Source organism: Cyanistes caeruleus, chromosome 10, assembly GCF_971803275.1.
Source record: "Cyanistes caeruleus chromosome 10, bCyaCae1.hap1.1, whole genome shotgun sequence".
NCBI lineage: Eukaryota > Metazoa > Chordata > Aves > Passeriformes > Paridae > Cyanistes > Cyanistes caeruleus.
In genome coordinates this window covers 1,798,897-1,817,435 of record NC_141710.1, presented here as the reverse complement: position 1 = coordinate 1,817,435, position 18,539 = coordinate 1,798,897, and the positions used below count along the sequence as shown (strand labels likewise).

Genomic DNA, 18,539 nt, shown 5'->3' with positions numbered 1-18,539 from the left:
CCCCTAAATAACTCCACACACCCCACAGGAGTCATGACACTGAAGGAGCGCAAAACCCACGTCAGGAAAAGGCAAAACAAAAGCAAAATGCAAACAAAGACCCCCAATCCCACAAAGTTCAGTTCTCAGAACTCGTTTAACTTGTGTGACCTCTCTCATTGACTCCTGTAAGACAATCAGCATGCTGCAAATTAAGCACAGGCACAGATGTTGTTCCTGAAAATGTCTATTTGTGGAACAAATTATTTATAATAGGAAATGACATCTGTGTCAATTTAAGGAAGCACCAGGCGAGGATAATGGGTGCTTTATAGTCTGAGCTGCTGTGGGGCTCAAGGTGAGCTCCCCATGAGTGGGGTGGTGGCTCTGCAGCCCTGGAGAGGCATGGAGGAGTCACAGCCTCCCTGCTTCTTGCCTCGAGGATGCTCAGTCTATCAATCTATTGCCAAGTCTATCACTCTGGTAATTTTAGTGGGAGCAATTTTTGCATGACCAAGCCCCAGGCCTGCCTTTTGCAGTTTATGGAATATTTCAAATGCAGAAGTAGAAATCCTATGTGATAACCCTGAAATTCTTTTTAGGAATTACTGCCACTCAATTGTAAGACTGTGAAACAGCAAAGAGGAGGGAATAAAACTCTGTCAGTATAGGGAGAGAAGTTTCATATTTTAAATTCTAAAAAGATTTAAGGTCTTTGATTCCAATAAGTTTAGTTAGGGCCCTCTGCATGCCTTCCTGACCTCAGCTATAGAGTAACTCCTGAAGTTGCAGAGGTTCCAGAGCCCTAATATTAAGTTTTGCAACACTTTTGACTGCTAGCAGCCAGGAGCTGCCATGCAGCTTGTGAGCCACAGGAGGGGAAAGCTTTTGTTGCCATAAAATCATTCTTTTTTCCTCGCTCACAGAAAATAGGGCTGCAAATGCAGTGCTCACACATGGGCACTGCCAGCAAGGGCTGTGAGATTTAACCCTCTGTGCCTGGTGGTTTTTGCTACTGTGCCAATGAATTCTAATAATTAATAGCAAAAGTTTTAAGAAAAATAGGAATTTTGGTTTGAAAACCATGTTTATGTGTGCATTGTTTAAATCAATAGCTTTTTCTTACTAATGGTAGCACAGCAAAGTAATTGCAAAACTCAGTATTGTGACAAATTGATATTTTTCATATCAAAGCAAATGGAAATCTCAAAGCTGGCTGGATTAAATTGAAGGAGCCAATATTACAGCATTTTTATTTGCTTTTATGTGTGGAAATTCAGTATCATCTAATTTTTGCTACTTTTTGTGCAATTTCATGTCTGTTGAAACCACCGCTTTCCAATCTTCTTCTCCTTCCCCTGGGATAGCCCAGTGTTTAAAACCCTAAAACACACATAATTTTTCAGCAAAAGCAATTACTGGCTTTGCTTTGTTTATGGTTGAGATCAGCAGTACTTGATAGCCTACCTAAATTATCAAAGATTCGATTTTTATGTAGTGTGAAATTATTGGCGAATCAAACTCTCCACCGTGGCAGATGACTCAAGATTGTAATAAATACTCTGGGTGAAGAATTCTACTACATGTTCTTCATCCCTTCCTCTTACCTGCCAAACACTTCCTCAGGTTCAGTGGGTGTTGTAGAAGAATTCAGAAAACATGCAGAGAGCTCTGATCCCTCACCTCTGCACGAGGGGGACGTTCAGATGGTGCTGGTTGATATTTCCTCACACTGGGGCAATAAAAAGCAGGCTTGTGTTGGAACAAGACCTTTGAAGTGAGACACCCTGGGATGGTGTGCACTCTTATCTGTGCAATAAATATGTGATTTTTATATTCAGTGGCACATGGTTACTGGAAGGCCTCAGAATTGCTGAAGAAAAGTAATTTAATTGAAGTCAAACATGAAAACAGGTCAGACCCAAATATAAAGAAATTAAGTATATTCAGCTGATCTTATTCTAGCAAGGGGGTTTATTTTTAACTTTATGATTATGGATTTTTATAGTGTCACATCAACATAAAGGGCTTTTCTTCACAGCAAGAGCAGAACAAAGTCCCAGTAAACGACATCCAATGTCCTTCAAGTAGGCAGTGGTAAACGTTCTCAAAGATGGAAAAGTTCAAATATAAACTAACTATGCTTGCGGTGGAGAGAAAAGAAGACATGCATTATGTTTGAGAAGACAGCTGGTTGAAGTCCATAATCAGTATTGTTATCCCCAAAGTCTGCCACAGTGATATTTCAGAAAGCCATTCAGGCCTCACGTGGCACAGACAGACAAAAATAAATCTGATAGAGCTAACTTGGTTTAAAACCAGACACCCAAGGCCCTTGAGATACATCAGAGCAGGAAAGGAAAAGGAAAAAGATGAGGGGAAAAGGAAGAAGAAGATTTTGGGGAGAAAGTTCCACAAAAGGAATGACAGTGGCTGTGGTTGTGCAAGTGGAACCCCCAGGTGGGCAGGGCGCTTGCAGGACCTGTGTGGGATTCTGCCCTCCTCTGATAGCACTGCCAGTGCCTTGGTGTCTCAGGAGCTTCAGATAAATTTAGTACAGAGGCATGAGTCCTGTGATTCAAGCTACGCTTGTTTTGCAGCTAATTGTCACCCTGCTAATGAACACCAAAGTTTTCTTTTTAATAACAGTATTCCAGCAGCATGGTCCAAGTGTCAGCCTGAGTAAACCTTTAAAACAGCCTGGTTTAAGAGGATTAGAAAAAGGAGTGGTGTTAGATCAGACCAAGTGATAGAAATGCTAAGGGCTAAAACAGTGATTAGACTTAGTTCAAGCTCAGTAACACAACTAAAGTTAGCTGCAAAGTGCACACTCCACCTTTGACAGTGTGTGTGTTCTAGTGACTGTCACACAGCCCTTGTATCCGGAGGCAGAGGAGCAGAGAGAAAGGGCATGGCTTAGAACTGAACCCCCATTTTTCTCTCCCATCTTCAGGCTGAATCACCGGGATCTGTGGAGTTGGTGATGTGCTCAGACAGCCACCAGAGACCAATTGCCCTATACTGAGTCACAGAGAGGTTTCACACCTGCACATTCTGCAGGTGACTTTTGTTCCCAGCCACTTGCATTCAGGTGCTTTCCCCTGAAAAGTGTCAGAAGAGTGTAACAGGTCCTGCCCAGAAGGGTGGCTGTGAGACTTGAGAAAGTTGTGCTGAGTAATTTAAAAAAAAAAAAAAAATCAGCACAAAAATGTTCTGCTTTAATATTTTTACAGATTAGTTCGTTCTAAGGCAGTTCTTTAAGGAAACAGCTTTTGCTTTCTTATTTGCCAGGGATGAATTGGTACAGTAGTTTCCATGGGTACAGTAGGGTCATTTATTCAATACATCTCTAATAAATAAGTTGCAGCAATTTGGCTTCTTGTTCAGTACCCATTTTAGCTTCTGGACATGTAGCACCATTCTGCTGATATTTTATGACCAGCTTTTCTATTATATTTTAACATACCGTCCAAGTGGTTCCATGAGCACCAGAGCTAATGAAATCTGTTTTTCTGGGGCTTTGTATTTCATGCACAATTGACTTCCATGTCAGAGAAGGTACAGGATCTCACTGAAGCCATTCCTGAACTCAATGTGTTTGTAGTGGCTGTCTCCTACATATTCTTCCCAGGAGGCAGTGAGACAGGCTCTCTGAGCCTTTCCCATGCAGAAGTTCTTTGCTCAGAGGGTGCTGAGGCCCTGGCACAGTTTCCCAGAGAAGTTGTGGATGCCCCATCCCTGGAAGTGTCCAAGACCAGTTTGGATGGGGTCCTGAGTGACCTGGTCTCTGGTGGGTGGCATCCCCATCCATGGCAGGTGGGTTGTAACTAGATGATCTTTCAGACCCATTGAACCCAAACCATTCTGTGATTTTATAGCTCAGGACAGCAAGCTGAGGGTGCCTCTCTCCTCCCTGGCCTGCACTCCCTCTTTTCCCAAGACTGGTAGGAGTGTGTTAATACCCATCTCCTTCAGTCTGCTATGAATCCACCAGCACATTCAGCCCAGCCTAGAGGATGGACCAGCACAGGCAGAAAACTCTGCTCTTTTTTTCCCCTCTCTTTTAACTTGTTCAGCCCACTTACACAGATTGCCGTGTGCACATATGGGCTCGTTCCAGAGATGTTACAGACACATTACATACTGCCAGCTATATGAGACTGCTCACAAAAAACCTCACCAAGGTGCATCAGCACCTCTGTCACCAACTCAGCAGCTGCAAAGACCTGCAAGGACATCTCCCCTGCTTCCAGCCCCACAAAGCAGCAGTGGTTTGTATCACTGCAGGACACTGATGAAAGGAATTGAAGCAGGAGCAAGCTCCCAAATGCCAGGGGTTTCTTCCCCAGGCATTTGTTATGAAAGGGCAGGGAGGTGGTCTCATGACAGTAGCATGTTAATTTAATTAATTGAGGGGAGACTGAAGCTTGAGGCCTCCATGTGTGTGATGGTAGCAAGTGCATGAGAGTCAGTGAAAGGAAATATCTCTGGACGACTGGCAGAACTTCCATGTGGTGCTGAAGGAAGGGCTGGACAGATGGATCATGCAGAGCAACTCCTCTGTTGCTCGTGTAGGAGAATGATGACAGCAAAGGATCAAGGCAACAAAGTCAAAAGCTTTGAAGGATGAAGGTTTGGTTATCCGTGGGGTGAAATGGGGGTAGGGGAGTGTTTCCTCATAGATCTTTGCCTCACTGATATTGGCACACAAATGCCACCCCTTCCTTGTAGTTCTTGTCCAAGAAACACAGAGTTGCCATGCAGGTAGCTAAAATGAGAAGTAGAAGGAAATCAGCTCCATAAATTGTTGGTTCTGTGCAGCAGTTCCATGGAATAAATGGGGATTTTGGAAAAGGCACTGTGAGAGCTTGCCCAGTCAGGGCCTGGTCCTCCTCCAGTCCTGTGCTTCCACATCTGTGCTTTTTAGGGCTGGGAATGCTCTTCTGCTCCCCCAAACATTGGGAAAGGTCATTCAGTTTGCTTTCTGCTATTTAAACTGCACAGAATTGTACTTATGTCCTTTTGAAAAGCTCACACGACCCAAAATTGGTTCCTCCAAACACAGACTGGCTTACTCAGAAAACATTCTCTGGGGAATATCCTTCACATCTCCACCAGTATTTTCTCCTGAACACACCAGGAATTTATATGACTGTTTTACAGTCAGCGAGTTCAGCTGAAACAGCTGGGTGGGCCATTGATCTGAACCCAGATGGAGCATCCTAAGGGAATTAAAGGCAAATTGTCAAATTACCCAGCACCACAACAGGCGTGGAAAAGTCAATATATAGGATGGGCTCTCCTTACCAGAGAGCCTTAATGAGGGCACTGCTCAGGCTGACTTGTTATCTATTGCCTCTGCCCAGGGCTGACACTAAACTGCTTTTATTATAATTGTTGCTGTTTCAGAACAACAGACGATAGCTTTGTAGGTTTCCATGGATTCACTTACAGGCAGAGGAGGTGTTCAGGTCCCACTCACTGGTGTGTTTGTAAAGAAAAAGCTGGATCTGTGTCACCTGGACAAGCTGTTACTGAGCCGGGCTGTGCCATGATGTGCTTCCCCCAGTGTGAGCTCCTGTCCAGAAAGCATTTCTGTACATCAGCAAACAGCTTTTCATTAACAGGAGGTACAGAAGTTACTGTCCTAATTAAGTTAATCACTGAGCTTCTGGGTTAGGAAGATCTCTGGAGATACACTGAGGTACAACAAGGTCACAGAAGCATTGAGAGGGTTCTGGTTGAGGGGGCAGTGCCAGAAAGAAGAGTTTGGCCAAGCCCCAGGTCCTGGTTGTAGGAGGCTGCAGGTCCCTGGTGAGCCAAGCAGGACCCAGCAGTGGCTCTGGGTTGGGCCTGTGCTCTGAGCCTTCTTTTCCCAGAGAACAGAATTCACTCTGATTTTTGCCTCTATCTTGAGAGTATCCTGGGGCAATTAGGTTAATGGCAATTAGTGAGGTGCACCCTGGCTTGCAGAGAAACCTCCAAAGGTATCCTGTGTGCCTTCTCCCCCATGACTGTTTTGTGGTTCCTCTGCTACCCTGGATGTCTGGTTTGCTCTGTTTCATGTCCACAAAATGGACTTGCTTTTTCTTCTGATGTGATCATCTTCTGCATTTATTTTAGTCCTCAGCATCCAGGACTTTTTGTAGCAGGAGTCAGGTTTTCCATAACTTGGCTGTTTAAAATAATATTTCCTTTTGTCTGTTCTAAATCTTGTGCCAGATCTGACATTATTTTGAGTGGCTTCAAACGTTTGTGGTTAGAGGAAAAGGTGAATGACAGCTGCTTGTCAACCTCTCTGTGCATCCCTATAAATTCATTAATTTATCAAGGTGTTTAATGAGGATTTTAACCTATATTCATGAAGGACATTTTAAGGAGATCAGAATTTATTACTCATGTCCAATTCACTGGCAATGTACTTTGGATAAAAATCTGACAGGAGAAAAGAAAGAGGAAAGTTTTATGTTGGTTAAGTGAATCAAGAACATGCTTTTAACAAGTATCCATTTCTCCCGTCATTCAAATTTGGACCAGAGCCAGAGATGCTTCAAAAGCAGCAGAAACCCCAACTCAGGCAGAGGAGCGTGCCAGCATCTCAGGGTAACCAAAGCCTTTTTTTAGTTGCTGTAAATGAATTTTTAAAAAGAAGAGCACGTGTAGCTTCCTCTCTGTTTTTCCCTAAGCATAGCTGCAGCCAGAGTGCAGTTACGCATTCCGGTTCCCAGCTAATATTTTCTTTAAGGTGCATTTTTGATCTCTGTTCCATAAGCTGGAAATCAGCCAGGGGGAGATTCAGATGTCCTCAGTCACTGCAATGTCCTGCTGATAGTCCTGAGAGGCACAAGGCACCCAGGCAGGTCTTTTAAGGTTTTATCATGCTTGCAGATTTGTATGTTTGATTGTTACAAATCTCAAATACATGTGTTATGTGTACATCTCAGAATGGAATTAGTGAGGATGGGAGGTGAGACTTTTGTCAACTTTTAGCAGACTCTTTCCCAAGTCTTCAGAGTTGTATTTCCCCCAAATGAGGTTCAGATGAGTTTTAAATGTCCATTGGTATTGTGGAGGTGACTGCCACTTTCCCAGAGCAAATAGATGTTGTGGCAGATTTTCCATGCTGGTCACAGTCATGAGACAATTTAGGTACAAGTAATAAATCAGACCAGTAATACGTTAACATGTATAGCCCACAAACTAAAAAAAAAATATGTTTATGCCTGTTAGAAACTATATTCAGACATAATTGTAAAAGGTATACTGTATGAATGTAAAAGGTTGTATTAGACAAGGTATTTTTTGTACCTCAATGAAATTAAGCAAAACCAGCCAGTGGTAATTCAGTAGTAGCACAGCTACAACTTAGGTCTCTGTAGGCTGTGTATCTCAGTCTTTAACTCTTTCTAGTTTTGAACTGATCCTCTTCCTGAGGCTTTCAACACCAAGTCAAGGGACAGGACACTTGAGCTAGGACTGGTCTGGTGCCACATCTGCATCCATCCCTTTAGAAGGAAGTCTTTCTACCTGGTGTTTTTCTGTGATCCAGCACTCAGTGAGTGCTCAACCACCTCTCCTTGGCTCCTCCAGCATTGCCTGTGGGTTTCAGGTGGGCTGCAGCCAAGCAAAGCTCCCAAGCTCAGAGAATCCAGTGGTTTTATCCCAGCCTGGTTATAGCCAGTATATGCCTAGCAACCTTTAAAAAAAAACAACACTTTGAAGGAAAAGGTGGGATAAGCTAAGCTTAAATCTCCCTTTAAGTCTGATTTTTAAGTGACCTTGCATTTTAAAACAGAAGTAGTTAAATGGTACTAGGGTCTTTTGAAAATCTGTCTTTGTCTAGATTTTTATCTTTGGACAAGGTGAAGTTAGAGGTGTTTTAACAAGAGCAGGTGCCGTCAGATGGGGCAGAAACTAAAATTTGCTACTGAATTTATTATTGTAATATCTGCCAGGGAACATTAATTTCTTTTCCTCAACAATTGCTAAAACTTGCTTCTTTTGAAGCAGGCACCTGGGGAAAGAAGTCCCATGTGGTTATCTCTAGGAAAATCCCCATGCATTGAAGGGCTGAGGGAGTGCTTTGTTACCCACATCTGACTGTTCCAGATTTCTAAAAGTGTGCTGTAAATGTCTTAATAGTTTTTTAGAGTAGCTGTATTTAAGATATCCATATTCCATCTATATTAAAATAGCAATTGAATGTGATTTGTTTATGATTCCATTAACAGATGTGCATGTTATTATCTGTATGTACATTCTGCCCACTCCCAGCTGTCAGAGGTACACACGTGCTGCATTCTTCAGGTTGCATCTCAACATTAGCTATCTACAGCCATCCCTACCTATTTCTCCTTTTCACACTGGTTCCATGGGAGCAAACTATTTTTTACAAAGAGGCAAGTTATTTTCTGAAGGCGCTGAAGGAGAGAACACTAGAGATTAAGGGCTTTATACAGACTTAGATAAACTCCTGCAATAATAACAGAAGAACTTAGCCTGTCTGGAATATTATCCCCACAGCCAGTAATTCCTATCCTCCTTTCTTCTTTGGGAAAGCCCACGTGTCACATACTCGAGATTCTTAGAGATTCAAGCACCATGTGTCTTAGATACTCCAGACTGCAAAAATGCAGTGCCAAGCATAGATCCAAATGATCTAATTAACCCAACAATAAATAGTTTGTCTAGAGGCCATTCGGAGCAGAGGGCAACACTAATGAAGAAGATAAAAAGCCAAAGGCAGTTCTGTCTCACTGCCACAGCTTTTGCAAAACTCAAACAAGGTGTTTTGATCTGTAAAACCATGTAATGGGGATGCTCAAGCCTCTTTGTGAATTCAGAAAGTGTCAAAAATAGACACAAACTATGGGGTTGTTTCCTCTGCTTTTTTTGCAGAGATAAATACATTTAATTCTAAAGAAGTAATAATTCACTGATATTTCTCTCAATTAAAATAATACTGCAAAGAGCCTGACTGAGCAACAAATTGGTTCATGATGTATTTTATAAGTAAGGAAGAAGTTGAAATACATGTATTGAAATGTATAAAGGCTTCATTATTTTCAGTGTGTATGGGAACCAGGGAAGCTCCCCGAGGTGTTGTGGAGCTCTCAGGAACCTGCTGAAAGGGGCAGAAAGTCAAAGTCAGCCTCAGTGAGGCTGATGGGGATGGTGCTCCTGGGAAAGTGACAACCTTCATGGGCACATCCCAAGCAGATCCACTGCTTGTCTCATTCCTGCCACGTCTCTGCAGCTCGTCACCAGCCCCAGTGCTCCGCTGGAGCAAAGGAACACTTCTTTCTGGAGTGAAAAATACCTTTGCTCTAGAGGTGTGTGCTGTATCCAGGGTGTATATCACACCTTTTAAAACTGCCAGCAACCCTCAGTATTGTTAAACTTTGAGTTTATTTTACCCTTGGAGAAATGGAGCCCTTCAGGTCTTGCTGAGTAAACGTGGAAAGGAACAGGCCTTTTAATTTTACTGCCTTTATGTTCCTGTCAGTGATAGCTGTGGTGCTTATTGGTTTGCCTTTAAATGCAGGCTTTCTTGGAGGAAAAAAATGAGAGCTAAATTTATCTCACAAAATTTCATTTATCCAAAAGTTCAGCTTGCTCTGGCTCACTTATCCCAACTCCTACTACAGTGCAGAGGGAGAGGAGTGGCTGTAAAGAGCTCAGCTGATGCTGAAGAGGGAGGTGCCTGCCCTTCCTCAAGCGAGGACTGAGCTGCCAGGTCAGACTTGACTCCCACATTATGAATCCTACCCACACATCTCCTCAGTCCTTATCTAACAGAGAGGTTGCTCTGAAATCTGTTTGATAAGAGCCTGCTGGGGCAATATTTGCAGTTCATCATTTGCTTCAAGTCTCTGGTTGTAGCACAGGTATATTTAGAAGGTGCCATGATTAAAATCCCTTGGCAGCTCAGATCCCAGGAAAACACGTGGGTAAAATAATCTTAAGATTCACATCTCTTGTATTTGCTTTTCCCACCCTGGATGCAAACAGAGCAAATCCTCTATTTGGGGAGGGAGGTTTCCTCACAGCAGCACAGCTCTTCATTCTCTGCCAGGCAGGCTGGAGAGGCACAGGGAACAGGACTGGAATTAGATGGTTGAAAGCCCCTGTGAGCCCCTGTGAGCCCCTGTGGCAGGCTAGCCTATGTGCAGCTTGTCTTGGCTTCTCACACACTCTCACGCACTTTACTTGTGCCTGGGAGCAGCACTGCAGCCCAGCTTACTGCCAGACAAAACGGGCACAGCTTAATTCCACCTCCTGCTCCATCATCCCACCCCTGGAGCACCAGTGCAGCTCCCCACATGCAGCTCGGGGCCACCCTCGCCCCACACCTGCCCTGGTTCTCCTGTTCCCAACACAGAAATTCCAAGCCTAAACAATCAAGGGCCTACCAAGCAACTGGCAGAATGTGTTGTGGCATTTTATATCCCAGGGTCTGTGTGGTGCCTGCAATTCCTCTGCAGCAGGTGCAGGCTGCTTGCCCCAGCTCCCTCCTCACTCTTACACTGCCAGGCAGGAGGGAATGCTGGAGCAGGCTCCAAGGGAGGGGATGCTGACTCCTGTTAGTGCTGCAGTCTGTGCACAGGCTTTGCTTCTATGTCCTGCCACTCCTACAGATCATTTCGTGTTCTTCACCCCCAGTCCCAAGTGACTCTTGTCTCTGAAGATTTCTTGAACTTGACTTCAGAGGTGCTGTAAGCTTTGCACAGAGCTGTTCCAGGGGCCATCAGGATGGAAATACTGAGCACATCGAGATCATCAAAGCCTAAAGTGGTTTCTTCACCAGTTTGTTTTGGAGAGAACTGCTGCTGGGGCTGGAGAGGGTCTCTGTGGCTGTGTTTGTGACACCCAGACTTGTTGCTGTCACCTTGGGTGACACCCTGTTGGGCTCTAGTGCTCATCAGGAGGACATGCAGAATATACAGCTTCCCACTGTTCCTGGCTCTCCTCTGGGGAGCTTCCCTGCCAGAGAACATCCTCCACTCCCTTCTTTTGATATCTGGATCCAGTCCTGCTTGACTTAGATAAAGGCAACCTGTCTTGGAAAATTGTAGAAACAGAGGAGAGGCAATATGCAGAAGAAGAAATAGCTGCAAATAATTACATCTCTCTGCCATTCAACACAATGAAATGAAAATGTTATCCAGGTTCTGGCAGAAAAAGTGCAGTTTCTTTGGAGTGACTGGAGGTGATTCCTCCTGGGCAGAAACTCTTCTCCTCACTAGCAGAGCCCTGTTCCAAATAGCATTTTCATGTAACAGCATCTCTCTTTTGCAGGAAAAGGTTTTTGTTTTCTCAAAAAGCTCTCCTTTTCCCTCCCACAAGAATCAAGCTGTCTGCTGTATGTCCCAGTCTAAACCAGTTTAAGAAAGGCCAGCTTTTGCTCTTACCCAAAGGCAACTTGAGTAAAAGATTGTAGAGATTCAGTCAAATCCTACATCCAAAGCCTGCTTTCAGTTTTCACGGTGTGTCTGTTCTTTCAACTAATTCATCTCAGGAGACTTCAAAGACATTTGCATCTGTGCCTTGAGTAGTTAATTAAGCTGAAGAAGATGGAAATTAGTAAAGGAATTATCAGGTGAACTAGCTAAGGGGGAGGCAGCAATACACTGTGTTGAAAGATGAGCTCCTGGGCTGGAGGGAGGTCCCAGTCGTGGTTCTCAAGACAGGCCTAGACCCCATCCTGATTAACAGCCCCATTAAAAACTGGCACAAACAATAGGAAATTCAGTCAGGAGATTAATTGGTGGCATAGTGCTGGGAAAAGTTGTCACTACTGAAGAGGATAGTGGATAACCATGACAACCAAAATAATAGAAATGGAGTGAAATTCAATATTTCAGAGTTAGGCATACAGCTGGGGATTAATTGGTTGGAAATAGCAAGGGGGAGAATTAGGGATGTACCAGTTGGTGGCAGAAAGTCTGTGAAATGCTAATGCAATACGTTCCTAAAAAAGGCAAGTGCAGTCCTTGCAGTATTCACAGTGTTATTGCCAGTGAAGGAAAGGAGATGTTCTTTGTGCTTCTGACCACCCACAGCTAAGAAGAGTTAATACCAGCAGAAGAGGTGAAAAGAGCTGGTGGAGTGATCCAGAGGACTGGAGAGCCTGTCAGGTGTAAAGAGGGGAAAGTGCCTTTTGTTTGTGTAGGAAGGCAGCATGGATGCTGAGAAAGTGTGAGATTTGGTGTGTAAATGTCTCAAAGAGTAAACTCCAGGGGAAAAAAACCAACAATTGAAACTACAGGACCATATTGGCAAAGACCAAGCAGATCGAGAAGGAACTTGGACCAGAAATTGAGAAAAGAAATCCTCCTATCAGAGGAGGTGCCCTGGACCAACCTTCCAGCAGGAGTGAGGTCAAAGTCTTGAAGTGCTTTTGTGCTGGGCCCTGAGCAGGTTTAGGAAAGTACAAAATTGATCTTGCATAGCAGAGTTGGCACTTTCTGTCTCATTGACCCACAATATCTCTTCAGCTCTGTGTTCCCACACAGTTCTCAGCACACACTCCCAGGACACAGTCACATATCATCACTTCACATATCACTCAAGTGGCTCTTTGGAGCAAGTCCTAAAGTCCTAAAAGTTTTGAAGTTGTATTACCAAAAGGCATCATAATTCCTACATCCTAGCACATTCATTCACACCGCTCATCCTTTGGCTTCTAGAGAAAACCTGATTTTATCTCCATCTGTTTGGGCCTTTTTTTGCAATCTGAGTCTTGGTTTATCCTGATGCCTTTTTGGTCACAGCCACCAAACAGGGCATTGGGAGGGATGTACATGGGAGTGATCCAGAAGACAGCAGAGAGAGGGACTGTGTTCCCCAAGGTGGCTCAGGATTGAGGAAACAAAGCAGCAGTTTTACAGGAGTGTGAAGCTGTGAGGAGAGAGGTGTCTCCCCCAGGAAAACGGCACCAGGATTGCTGCATCCAGGGCTATCTGCACGTGGAGGCTGTCACTCAGTCTCACTGTGGTTATTTCCTCACAGCCAAGGTATGAACCAGAGTTTATCACTGCTCTTGGATTGATACCAGCTCTTCAGCACAGCACGAGTAGTACTGAAATTAGTAATAACAATTTTATAAATAAAGTGTCATCGTACTTGCTCAAGTGAATAAAATAGACATGAATGCATTTGATTTGGATTTTAATGGCTTAAACCTGTTGCTGAATTATTCCCTGCTAATAGTAGGTTGACTGCAAGAGCAGCATTAGAACCAACTGGAGAAGCAAGTTGGTGTTGGGAAGTGCAGCAGGGTATTAAATGGGAGATCAGCCCAGGAAAAAAACTCTTCCTCAGACCAACAGGGCTGGCACAAGCAGGAGCTCTCATACATCTCCATCCTGTTTCTCTCCCTGCTTTGGCTGGGGTTTGGGACGTCACAGAAGCAGCTACATTTCCTCTCCTGTTCTCAGTCCAGTCCTGACACACAGCACCTTGTTCATAGCATGTTTGCCCAGCCTTCCTCCAGAGCTCTGTGGCTCTGGCCCTGTGGGAATTCCACCACAGGCTCACGTGCTTGCTCAAAACTGAGAACTTGCAACACAGGCTCTGGTATTTCCTCCTCCCCATGCTGTTGTCCCCACCTCCATTTGCCCTGGCAGTTCATGGCAAGTCCCTGAGACCACAAACACAGCTCACCAGGCAAAGCTATCTGACCAGCAGGAGGGGTTTCATTTCACCCACCCACCACTGGTGTTCCTCCAGTTTCAACTCTGCCCTGTTGTGACATTTCATCTGTAGTTTTCTTAAAATTTTACTAATACTCAGATTGAAAGTCATTCAGTCATCTTTCTCCATTTCTCATATTTCCTCTAGCATGCCTCCCAAATTTGATGTGGCTTGAAGGAAGCCAGCTCTGCTGCCTGCCTAAAGAGCGTCTGGGTGTTCTTCCTTCAGTGATCTCATTCCCTCTTGCATACATTCCCATTCCATCATTGTATTAGTTGAAGAAACCCCAGTGTGTTCCAGATGTTGAGTGATCAAATGGTAGCAGAGATCTTGGATAAAGTATTCTGTGCTGAGGGGGTTGAGAAAGGAGAAACTCAAAACTTTCTATCTTCAGAGAGAAACTGCCAGTCCCTGCCGTGCTGTTCACAGCTTCCCAATTTGAATCCAGAGTTGTGAAAATGTGGAAACTGTGAAAATATGAGCTGCGAACACTGGGAAGCTGTGAAGCAGGGAAATGGGTGGGGATTTGCAATCTCTTTTGAATGCAAAGGTTATAGATTCTGGTTGAAAATTTAATTCTCTGAGAAGTAAGTTTTTGTCACTACAACAGCAAGAGAAAGCATAGCCAAGGTGGCAGAATTGTTTTGGTTGTAAAAACCTTTCATTTCTTTACTCATAACTTTCTGGCACTTTTTCATTTGAGGCAGAGTTCTTCAGACCTGGCCTCTGCCAAAAGGCAAATTTCCTTTGAGCAAAGCCAGTTGTCTTGTTTCTGAGCCTGGAAGTGAGAAGCAATAATAATAGTAATAAAACAGACTTCCATTTCATTTTATTTTTCTTTTGAATACTTTGCAGCAAAAGGGTGTGAAAGGTGATGTTTCATGTAGGAGCAGCCTCGGTTGAGGAGCCATGCCTTGCGTTGGCCCAGGGAAAATTGAGTTTGATGTGTCTGAAGGACTGGTGTTGTTGAAAGCCAGCTGCTGGACTTGGCAGTGCTGAGGAAGGACTCACCTGACAATGGCTCCTGAAGAAAACTTTTTGAAGGAGGGGAAGGCTAGTCATGGATTTAGTGGGTGACTCACAGAAAGGTGTCTCTGGCTAGTACTGTCAAATTCCTGCAGCCAAGAACAGCCAGGAGTTTTTCAGCACAGGCCCATGGGATGTGTAGCTACTTTCTGGATTGTTCCACTCAGAGTGGAAGCAAATGCATCCTTTCAGAGGGAAGGGGACCTCTCAGAGCCACCTCAGCCGTGTTTCTTCCTGCAGGGATGGGAGGGCAGTGGTGTCTCCTGGAGCCGGAAGGGCTTTACAGCTGCAGCACCGGCTCCTTGAGAGCCCTTTCCCTCCATCCCTGCCACTGATGGGGTGACAAAGCCCTGTGTGACAGTGCCCGAGTGCAGGTCATGGCTGGAGCCTGCTGCTGGCACGGATGTAATAAATGGAATTGATTGGTGCTAACTAAATTGTAACTGTTATTAGAGTTGTTATTAGAAACAATCAAGAAAAATACTCTTACAAGACAGATGTACCCCTTTGCAGATGTTACACGTCAAAATTGAGGTACAGGATGGAGTTTAGAAGATAAATGGTGTCTCAAGACCAAAACAGCCTTGAGATGGACCAAAATTAGAACGAATTTAGGCATTGGGCCTAAAAATCAGTAAATATCAGACTTATTATTAAAATTAATGGACTTCCATAGCACAGGGCTTAGTACACATGTGCAAACCCATAAGGTTATCCAAAGGACAATGAGGAAGAGGAGAAGCCTTCACCAAAAGACCCCAAAAATAAGACTGAAGACCCCCTAACAACAAGTGAGGCATGTGCCATGAAGAAAAGTGACATAAAGTCAGAAAAATCAGAAATAGGAGGAAACTTACAGCAAACATTAATGAATATGTATAAGCACACAGTATATAAGCTCAGCTTGAAGTGCTTTGTTTTGTACATGAGGTGGGGTGATAAACCCTCCCCATACCCTGACTGGTTTTGCTTATGCCTTAACCATCCTTAATTACTGGCCAACTATATCCATATATATGTAGATATATATATCTGAATATATTTACTGAATTGTATTTTTTTTTAATTGTATTTTTTATCAAATTGTTATTTACTAAATTGTGGGGTTTTTACTACATTGTATTCTTTTTTATATTACATTACTAAATTGTACTCCTTTTTTGAGTTTATTAAAGCATATTATCAATTAATTAGATTTGGTTGTTTGAAATAATTCCTCAATTAATTCAAATTAATTCCTCTACATGAAATCGAGGTAGAATGGCAGGAGCCTGAACTGTGCTTCAGCAAGTTGTGTTATCCCAAGGCCCTGCATATCCTTAATTTATGACACTGGTCTAAACTCATCAGCAGGTTGGACATTAGCAGGCAGGGAGTATTAAGGAGAATAAGGATATTGGGGAGATCTCAGCTGACACTGTACTGAGGAACAGGGAAGTTGGCATCCCTCTTGACAAACCTCACTTTATCCTACCTTCTGATGCTGCAAAATGGGCATTTAAATTCTCTGCCAGGTCAGCCATTCATCACAAACACGTGTAGACTTAATTGCTAATTAATTTTCCCTGGCTAGTGTAGATTTTTTTCCCTCGGTGTGTGAAATCTAGAAGAACTTTGTGAGAACCAGCCACAAATGAATTGGCTGTAATCGCTGTTCCCTCACTTGGGTAGAGAAGTAACAGTTCATCAGCCCTTAATTAGCTGTGACTTTTTTGAGAGCAGTCTCCAATTTTTTGACAGTGAGATATACATCTTGTTTCTCTTGTAGCAAAACAAAGAGAGTAATTTAGCCTTGAACTGACAAATTGGGCTGTGTTTGTTGGTGTTTTCTTCCTCCTGATGGTGAGTGCAAAGCTGCATGTCGTACCTCGATTGCTGAGCAAATTGTTCAGTTCGTGTCTCTTGTCACACAGAAGAGAACACTGATTATACAACGAAAAGAGCCTGAGCTCAGTTTAATTAACTTGTGAACGGGAAACCAGCGGTGTTTGGAGTGATACATTAAGGGTAGGGAAGAGCTTTAGAGACCTCATCAGCATCAGAGAAACTTTGTATTTTGTTTCTGTTGCAGGTGAGGGCAGCATCTCCTTTAATTAATCTTTTGGGAATAGTTTTTGTCTTTTTACCCTGTCGAGAACCCCCCACTGCAAGGTCATAGGTGACTTTGATGCCCCAACACCTGGTGTCTGAAGAGAGAAATCCAGTTTTAGTGGGAAAGGTGCATGATCAGTCATTTGAGAGATGGAGGGATCCCAGTAATAATGCTTGGAGATACAAACTTCCAACCCAGTCATGTTGAATAAATTTCTTCCCAAAGTACCATTGAAAACCAGTTTTTATTCAACATTCCATGTTTTTACTTTCTGCATAAGTAATTCAAACAGACCTCTGGTAAGACCTAGTTTGCTCACAATCTTTTAAAAACCAAAATCTCTTAGACTAAATTTAACCTGTTAAGCAGCACATGATAGTTGCTAGAGAAGGCCAGGCTATTAATGCTTGGTGTTGCTTTGTTAAAATAGCAGAGGAATTTTCAGTATTAGTAACCTGTGGTGCAGATGCAGAGGGTTCTTTTCACTTGTAAGAGTGTAAAACTTGTTAAGTTCTAGCTTCATTCAAGTCTGAGAAACCAGTGAGAGATTATTAACACAGGAAAGCTTGTATGGCCCTTCTCAGTCAGCAAATATAAGCAAGACCTGTGGATCTGAGCTTTACTTGTTCTACAATTTTAGAGGTCTTTAATTGTAGTCAGTGCCGTTCCCTCAAAAAATACTTTGTTTAATAAAGCTTTGTACATGCAGTATGCATTTTTCAGGAGCTTCTCTTTCTTTTCTTATATGTCTAGCACCGTGAAGTTGACTTGTGTACCTAAATACATGCTGTTTGATTTTAACTGAGTAACAGTTTCTTTCCACCTAGAGCTTATCATGCATCACCAAAAAAAAATAAAAAATAGTAATTTAAAGACTAGTTTAATCAGGTTTGCTTCAAAAAGACCCTAAAAGTACAAATGTAATTGAAATTAAAATTAGTATTTAAATTCTTTTTCCTCTCACTGACTTCAGTGATGATTAAAGTTGCTTATGTAAATCTATTAATTGGATCAATTATTAATATTATTAATAATTAATATTAATAATCCTGCTATGAGTTCCCTAGTTGCAGTCTCAGCCTGAAGGTAGCTGGCAGTTGAGAAGGTGGAAATGCCTAAAGATATTGGTAGGGGAGGAGTCAGATCTGTCATTCTTACTGTGCTTTGTGTAGCGAGGGGATCACATTTCAGTCACATCTGAGACCACTGAACCAGGGGTATAAACCACCCCATTGTTTATGCTGAAACTAAAGCAGGATGCACACCCAAGTAAGCCAAGGGGATGAGAACCCCAGATCATGTTGGCCTCGGTTAAAAAACACTTGGGTGCCTTGGAATCCCCAGGGAGATGTGCCTGTTCCTGGCACTGCCCCTGGATTCTGGCTGTGCCCAGAGCCAGCCTGGCTGCCATGCCAGGGATGTCCCTGGGAAGGGTTGGCACCCTTCTGGCATCCCTGCTTCATCTCACAGGGCTTTGGAAATAACGTGTGGCAGCGTAGGTTTTGTGTGAGCAGTGCCAGTTGTGGAGAAAACTTAAGAGTGACTCTGATACCTTGTGAATTCAGAAAAGAGACCCAGCTTTGCTTCCAGCTGAGGCTGCCAGAAGGGCTGGACAGACCCAGACCAGGGGAAAGTGTCTTCCTTCTGTCTTCATGGCTGAGGCTCAGATCTGAGAGTGTGAGTAATGTTGGTTGGAGGAAAAGCTCTGTTAGGGCCCTTCTCTTTTCTCTTTGTGCTGCCAAATGAT

At 43.4% G+C, this 18,539-nt stretch overlaps 1 protein-coding gene across 3 annotated transcripts in view; it reads left to right on the top strand.

The window, feature by feature from the left end:
* GPC1 (glypican 1) overlaps positions 1–18,539 on the top strand; it is a 198,651-nt gene that overhangs the window by 152,827 nt on the left and 27,285 nt on the right. The gene's annotated exons all lie outside the window — the stretch shown is intronic.